The sequence below is a fragment of the Saimiri boliviensis genome, chromosome 10 (genome assembly GCF_048565385.1).
Source record: "Saimiri boliviensis isolate mSaiBol1 chromosome 10, mSaiBol1.pri, whole genome shotgun sequence".
NCBI classification, from domain to species: domain Eukaryota; kingdom Metazoa; phylum Chordata; class Mammalia; order Primates; family Cebidae; genus Saimiri; species Saimiri boliviensis.
In genome coordinates this window covers 66,584,359-66,592,467 of record NC_133458.1, presented here as the reverse complement: position 1 = coordinate 66,592,467, position 8,109 = coordinate 66,584,359, and the positions used below count along the sequence as shown (strand labels likewise).

General features: G+C 38.7%; 1 long non-coding RNA gene across 1 annotated transcript; it reads left to right on the top strand.

Moving 5' to 3' along the window:
* The first annotated feature begins 31 nt into the window (after window positions 1–31).
* On the top strand, window positions 32–5,842 carry LOC141580083 (uncharacterized). Its single transcript, XR_012512095.1, has 2 exons — window positions 32–75; window positions 3,230–5,842. It is a non-coding gene; the product is annotated as an uncharacterized LOC141580083 (long non-coding RNA).
* The last annotated feature ends 2,267 nt before the right edge of the window (window positions 5,843–8,109 follow it).

Sequence of the window (8,109 nt, the reverse complement as noted above, 5' to 3'; positions counted from 1 at the left end):
CCCACAACAGCCGTCCGGCGCATGCGTTGTGTGGTGCTCTCTGCCGCTAACTGCCGAGGGAGCTGTGAGGCGCAGGTAGGGCGAGGAAGCGGCTTCTGTTAAAACACTTGAGGGAATTTCGAGAAGTCGTGGGACAAAGGACAGTAGGGCGCAGGGTGGGTGCCTCAAGAATTAACATTTTGAATGGCATGGAACTGAAGACTCAGCTTCCTTGAAGCAGCTTTTATGCTAATTGAGGAAACTAAGAGTCTTCATTCTCAGCTTGAAAAAAATTCCAACAGACCATAAATCCAAACGCGTGAAAGACACGGAAACTCAACTGGGGAAAAAAGAACCCCCAAAAGCCGTTAGTTGAGGGACGAGCTGAGTAGTCTCCAGCCAAAGCTTCCAGGAGACAATGAATTTAAAACTTGGCGGCGGCACAAAATTGTATTGAAAGTAATGTTGGGGCCGGGCGCGGTGGCTCAAGCCTGTAATCCCAGCACTTTGGGAGGCCGAAGTGGGCGGATCACAAGGTCGAGAGATCGAGACCATCCTGGTCAACATGGTGAAACCCCGTCTCTACTAAAAATACAAAAAATTAGCTGGGCATGGTGGCGCGTGCCTGTAATCCCAGCTACTCAGGAGGCTGAGGCAGGAGAATTGCCTGAACCCAGGAGGCGGAGGTTGCGGTGAGCCGAGATCGCGCCATTGCACTCCAGCCTGGGTAACAAGAGCGAAACTCCGTCTCAAAAAAAAAAAAAAAAAGAAAGAAAGAAAGAAAATAATGTTAGGATCTGATACCTAAGGGAACTCCACTGTGCACTAAGAGAAAGCTTGTTTTAAACTGTCAGAAAGTAGCTGGTAGGAGTCGGGAAGACAAGCTTTTATCTCTTATTTGAAGCGAACCTTTGTGAGAATGAAGACAGTATGTAAAAACCCCTGTCTGTCTTGATTACATTGCAGGACCGGCAGAGAACGGCCCTGCCTATCCCCTCATGCAGTGAAAAATGTTTGCAGCTGAAGTAAACGGCACTGCACAACGCGGCCAGCCGTGTAATTTTTAACTACCCAAACTACCGATTTATAGAATCCTTTCACACCTTTACATAGTATGGCTCTGTGTCCCCACTCAAATTTCATCTCAATTTGTAATCCTCACCGTGGAGGGAGGGAAGTCATTGGATCATGGGGAATGGTTCTTTCATGCTGTTCTCCAGATAGTGAGGGAGTTCACAGGAGAGCTGATGGTTTTTTAAGTGTTTGGAAGTTCCTCCTTCATAAATTACCCAGTCTGCGCAGTTCTTTACAGCAGTGTGAAAACTGACTAATACGGCAGTGTGACAGTCTTCCACCCCTCACTTAGGACAGTGATTGTTTGGAAAGACATGATGTGAAAAACCCTGTCTTGGTTACTTTGCTCCTGCTGGACCTCCTGCTTAAAACAACCAGTCAGAAAAGCTGTAATTGTCATTTAACCTGCAATAGTTGTATTTTCCCTCTGTGGATTACTTTAATGTTTAATATTAACACCAGCAACAGATCTTGATTTCCATCAGTGTTCCTACCTCTCATTAATAAGAACATTAGGTTGTTGCTGTGTAGATGTTTTTAGTTTAATGTTAATAACATTTGCTTCCATTAAGATTACTATCTTACTAGGACTTCCTATTGTGTCAGAATAGTGTTGAGCCCCATGAACTACTTATTTTCCAGTGCTTATTCCTTGTTAGTGAACACAAGCTCAAAGTTTTCTTTCACATAGCATACATATGGGGAAATGATCATAGCAACTAAAAAAACAAGATGAGAAATTGATAAATATCTCAAAATGATGAGGATTATTGTGTACTGTAAACAAAGAAGAAAGCATAATAGCTACTTCTAACAAAATGTGGTCAGAGCCTGAAGTAGTAAGTCTCCTTAACAGATAGTAAAAGAAACATTGTGTAACTGGAAACTGTCTCCTTTTAAATGTGCAGCTAAAATGAACATGAGGCAAAATGCTTAGGACGTTATCCAGACCTAAGGCAGAAGTAATTGTTGGAAAATACTAGTACTTCTGCCAGGAAAAGGACAGAATGCCTCCCCAGGGTTGCTCAGTTTAATGTACGGGCAAACCATTAAACTCAGTGGCAATAAAAAGTCTCGAATAAAGTCGAAAATAAGCTGTTGACATGACACAATTTGATTTTAAAAACATTTTAATACAAAGTAATGAGGGTTATGAAAAAAATTTTAATATAGAGTTGTTCTAATTACAATTTTAAATAATCAATTTATTTTGAAGTAATTTTAAATTTAAATAAGTTATAAAAATAGTCAAAAGAGATCTCATATAACCTGTATCCAGTTTGCTCTAATGTTAACATCTGTTATAACCGTTTTTCAAAACTAAAATAATTAATATTGCTAGAATATTATTAACTAAACTACAGACTCTATTTGCTTTCACTGGTTTTTCAGTTATGACTTTAGGGTCTAATACTAACACCCCATTGCATTTAATCTAACATATAATGTAGCTACATTTAAGCATAAAATAGACAAATATATAATTAATAAATCTAATATTTTGTGATGTTACATTGCTTAATTTTGTCAGCAGACTAAAATGAAAAGGGTCTAACTTCATTCTCGGCTTTGCAGAATACTGTATCTGAATTGACCTTGTGTCATCTTCTCAACTGCTCTTAATTAGATTTCTACCTTTTGTCTGTCATGTTTTTGGTTCTCCTTGTTCAAGAGTCCCTAGCAGGGTCCAACTGGCTCAGGCTTTGTACTCAGTAGATACTCCAGGAATATTTGTTAATTTATTCAAAAGAAAGACAAGAACTAGATTGTTAACTCCTATAGCATATAAATCACCTGAAGTGGAGCATAGAGTTATTCTTTTTTTGTTTGTTTGTTTGAGACAGTCTTGCTCTGTCGTCAGGCTGGAGTGCAGTGGCAGAATCTTGGCTCTGCCTCCTGAGTTCAATCGATTCTCCTGCTGCATGCTCCCGAGTAGCTGGGACTACAGGTGTGCGTCACCATGCCCAGCTAATTTTTCTATTTTTAGTAGAGACAGGGTTTCACCATGTTGGCCAGGATGGTCTCGGTCTTCTGACCTCATAATCCACCCACCTCATCCTCCCAAAGTGCTGGGATTACAGGCGTGAGCCGCTGTGCCCGGCCGCATAGAGTTATTCTTATTCATTAGCCTTCAGATTATAACAAATCAAATATTCTTTTTTTTTTTTTTTTTTAGATGGAGTCTCACTCTGTCACTTGACTGGAATGCAATGGCACGATCTTGGCTCACTGCAACCTCTGACTCCCTGGTTCAAGCAATTCTCCTCCTTCAGCGTCCCGAGTAGCTAGGGTTACAGGCACACGCCACCATGGCCAGTTAATTTTTGTATTTTTAGTAGAGACAGGGTTTCACCATGTTGCCCCGGATGGTCTCAATCTCCTGACCTTGTGATCCACCCGCCTCCCAAAGTGCTGGGATTACAGGCATAAACTACTGTGCCTGGCCACAAATCAAATATCCTTTTAGTTTTATGCCATCAAAATATTGCAACTCTGAGGACCATCATGTCTCCCAAATGAAAAAGGAAAATGGATCAAACAAATGAGGTCTACATACCAGGTAAGATCTCTTTAAGTAGAAATGAAGTATTGTCAAAGAGAAGGCCTCAGGCCATGTAATTATTGTCTTCAAACAAGGCCTATGTGAGGGAAAAAAGTGAATTTATCTTATTGCCTTTCTTTCTAGGAACTTACAGTTCAACTATTCATTCATTTATTCATTCATTAATATAATAATTTAAATGTTCTTAATTTGTCCCACTTAATCAGCTATGTGCTGGAACACTGTCATGGGTACTGAAATAACTAAGCAAGAATAACTAAGCAGAGTAGTTGTGTCAATGGCAGGAAAAGCAAATTTTAATCTTTCTGATGCCTGTATTCATAACATACAACTTATGACATAGTTGTATAAGTAAAAATGAAGTTTAATGACAGCTCATTTTATATGAGTTACATAGAGCAAAAAAAAAATTTTTTTTAAACATTTTTAAAGCATCATAAGCAATTGAGTCATAATTTTTGAAAATTAGGTCTGTAATACTTATATTTGGCCTTTTACTTTATTTTTTTCATTTAATCTAGTTCTTGCAACAGCACTGAATTTCTCATTTCGTTGCTGTGGAGCTTCCAGAAATTTTAGTATACATTTCTTATATCCATTTTCATATTTCTCGTTTATTCTTCAAACCACTAGAACTTTGTTTTTCTTATTTCACTAAAATTATACTTGCTGGGCTATTTCCTCAGTCCATATCTTATATGACTGGGAAATGTCTACTACTGAGGCAATGGTAGTTATGGGGTATGCCCTAAATGCTAACAAAGGAGAAAAATGAAGATATCAAAACATAGTATAATCCCTATAACTTTTTATTTTATGTAATTTTTAAATCTAATTCTTGGTAAGAAAATAACTAGACCAAAACTTCAGTAAGTAACAAATGTTTGGGGAGAAAAAAGGCACCAAGTGTATATTCCTATCCATATGCTTATACCTAAGCATCACTTCCCAATCACCACTGAAGTGTAACAAAATGTTAAGGTTTCTGATGAACTAAGGAGAGGATGGGTTCTTATTTAGAGAGAGTAAAGAACAAGTTGTTTTCTCTAGGGAGCCTTATAAGATGGAGTTGGTAGAAGGTTTATGTGAAGGTGATTTTTATATTACTTTTACATTGAACAAGCCCTAAGTATAAGTCCTAATAAAACATTTTATTTTTGTTCTCTCATCTCTTAAATCTTTTCAGTGGTGGAAGCTTTTATCCATTATTAAATTTGAGTTCCAAGATTTTGTACTCACGTTTAGATAATAAGCAGTCGTAAAGACATTTTAAGGCCCAAAACACTGTCTAGATTCAGAAATTAGAGAGTTGGTTTCTGTATAATAATTGAAATTCTCAATTTAAGGTTAGTCTTTTCTTGTCTTTACCTAGTGCTGATTTTAGGTGCCAGCTTACTATAGCTTCAGGGCACTGTAGATTTAGAGCATTGTAGAGAAAAAGAGAAAGTTAATAAGAAAATGCTTACTTTAACTTGTCTTTGGTGGGCCCGATTTGAGTTCCTGGGACTGGCAGATATTTAGGGCTAACTCTCTATAGTGCTTTTGTGGGTACTTGGAAGAGTCCTGTCATTGAAGTCTCTAACCTCTGGTTCCCTAGTGGACAGGTCTCTATTTGAGTGGTGGCTTTAGAATCTCTCTGCCCATACTACCTCCAGCAATCTGACATACACCTAGATTTCATCCCTGCGAATGGAGCCCCCTTGATTTCTTTCAGTAGCCCTATTGGGCTGAATCAAAGGTGAACTCTCCCTCCTACACACTCCACCTCCAAGTTGTGGGAAACACTCACTTAAACTTGGACAAATTTAGAAGTGTGGGCCAATCACAAAGGAAACTGTCCTACTTTACCACCAAAGAGGTTGGTGGACTAATCCCTCCCTCTCTTGATTTCCCTGGACATGAATCAGAATGCAGTTATTGGCTGGGCGTGGTGGCTTACGCCTGTAATACCAGCACTTTGTGATGCTGAGGCAGGCAAATCACGAGGTCAGGAGTTTGAGACCAGCCTGGCCAACGTGGTGAAACCCCATCTCTACTAAAAATACAAAAAATTAGCTGGTGTGGTGGCGGGCACCTAAAATCCTAACTACTCAGGAGGCTGAGGGAGGAAAATTGCTTGAACCTGGGAGGCAGAAGTTCCAGTGAGCCAAGATTGCACCACTGCACTCCAGCCCAGATGACAGTGTGAGACTCTGCCTCAAAAAAAAAAAAAAAAAAAAAAAAGAATGCAGCTATTATGCCTTACTACTGTAGGAATAACAGTAAGCAGTATCAGTAAGACCTGGTGGAGGCCCCAGCCCATCCAAATGAGCATGAAGAAAGAGATGAGCCACCCTCTACTCCATTCTCATTGGGAGTGGAGAACATAAGAGGTCTAAGAATTTTGTGATTATTGAGTTTGGTTCTGGCACCTTATTTGATATAAAGCATGTGCTTCATCTCAATGTGTTAGCTAGAACTTGTAATTCAGTATCCTGAGATATTTCCTTTTGGGAGAGATATGAAATTAGAGGGTTAAATTTAATGTGACACATTATTTTCTATTCTTGCTTCTCTGCATGAGCTGGAACTCTTGTCATTTCTCTCTTTAGTTAATAATTTAGTATAAGTGAGCTGGAGAAGATGTTAGTATGAATTCTTTTTCTCTTTACAATCTTTCTATTATAATAACTGATATTTATTCCTATGCCTTCTATACATTTTTCTTCTGAAATGGAAATAATCCTTCAGGTAAATGTATGAAGACTGATTTTGGACTATAAGAACTGCTCTCTTACATGCCATTAATTTCAAATTTGAACTTCTCTTTACTTACTGTGTAAATCCTCTCCCTGACAAGACAAGTTACATCTTTATTAAGGAATTTATCTCTCATTTGAAAATGTTTTTCATCTTAGAAAAAAAATTACTCTTGTTAATCTTGCCATGTGAGACTTTTGGCAGAAAATTCTTTCATAGATGAAGTGTAGTTTTTTTCTTTTAACAAAGAAAAAATGATGTCTTATTAGCTGATGAACACTCTTTTCTGTTATTTTTTAAAATTTTATGTTCTATATTTACTTGTCACTGACTTGAAGCTCAGTTCTTTTTTGTTAAAAGAAAGTGACATTAAAAGAATGTATGAAAATGGCTTACAGTTCACACAGAAAAAAATAATAATTACATCAATTTTATATTCCTTCCAAGATATTAAAATGTTGCAACAAGAAAGCAAACAAATTACTTATAGAATATTACTATGAGGCTAAATATAAAAGACTGTAGTAGAATTAGCACATAAAATTGAGTAATCTTGGCCCATTTTATTTACAAAGTCACATAGGAATTACTGCTCAGTCAAAGCCATTCAGTCCATCATTTTATTAAAAATAGCAGCCTCCTCAAAAAATGAAAACTACCATGCTAGTGCTAATCATAATGTCTGAGAATTTCAGGTGGAGTTGTTAGGGGGTCAAAACCAGAAAATTGAGTTTACTGAATTATTTTGTCCTATTACATTCTGTAGGTTTTAAATACATGAAACCTCACTACATTTTTTTTTTTAATAGGTCCATGGTAGGGTCAGGGTTAATCGTTCTCTTTTTTATCATGGTATGTTTGGTAAAGATCAGGACTGTGACAATTTTGTACTGTTCCAATTCAGCAGCAACTGTGCTTTCCAGAATTTCCTTCCTGTGTTAGTCCCTTCTCACACTGCTGTAAGGAACTACCAGACACTGGGTTAGTTATGAAGTAAAGAGATTTTTTCTTTTCTTTTCTTTTTTTTTTTTCTTTTTTTTTTTTTGAGGCGGAGTTTCACTCTTGTTACCCAGGCTGGAGTGCAATGGCGCGATCTCGGCTCACCGCAACCTCCGCCTCCTGGGTTCAGGCAATTCTCCTGCCTCAGCCTCCTGAGTAGCTGGGATTATAGGCACGTGCCACCATGCCCAGCTAATTTTTTGTATTTTTAGTAGAGACAGGGTTTCACCATGTTGACCAGGTTGGTCTCGATCTCTCGACCTTGTGATCCACCCTCCTCGGCATCCCAAAGTGCTGGGATTACAGGCTTGAGCCACCGCGCCCAGCCAGTAAAGAGATTTAATTGACTCAGTTCCATAGGCTGGGGAGGTCTCAGGAAACTTACAATCATAGTGGAAGGTAAAGGGGAAGCAGACAGATCTTCACATGGTGGAGCAGGAGAGAGAATGACAAAGGAGGAAATGCTACACACTTTTTAACAACCAGATCTCATGAGAACTCACTCACTATTACAAGAACAGTAAGGGAAAAGTCTTGCCCCCCCATCCAGTCACCTCCCACGAGACACCTCCTTCAACACTGAGGATTACAATTTAGCATGAGATATACTTGGGGACACAGAGCCAAACCATGTTATTCCAACCCTGGCCCCTTCCAAATCTCATTCTTCCCCTGGCCCCTCCCAAATCTCATGTCCTTCTCACGTTGTAGAACACAATTATGCCTTCCAAACAGTGCCCCAGAGTCTTAACTCA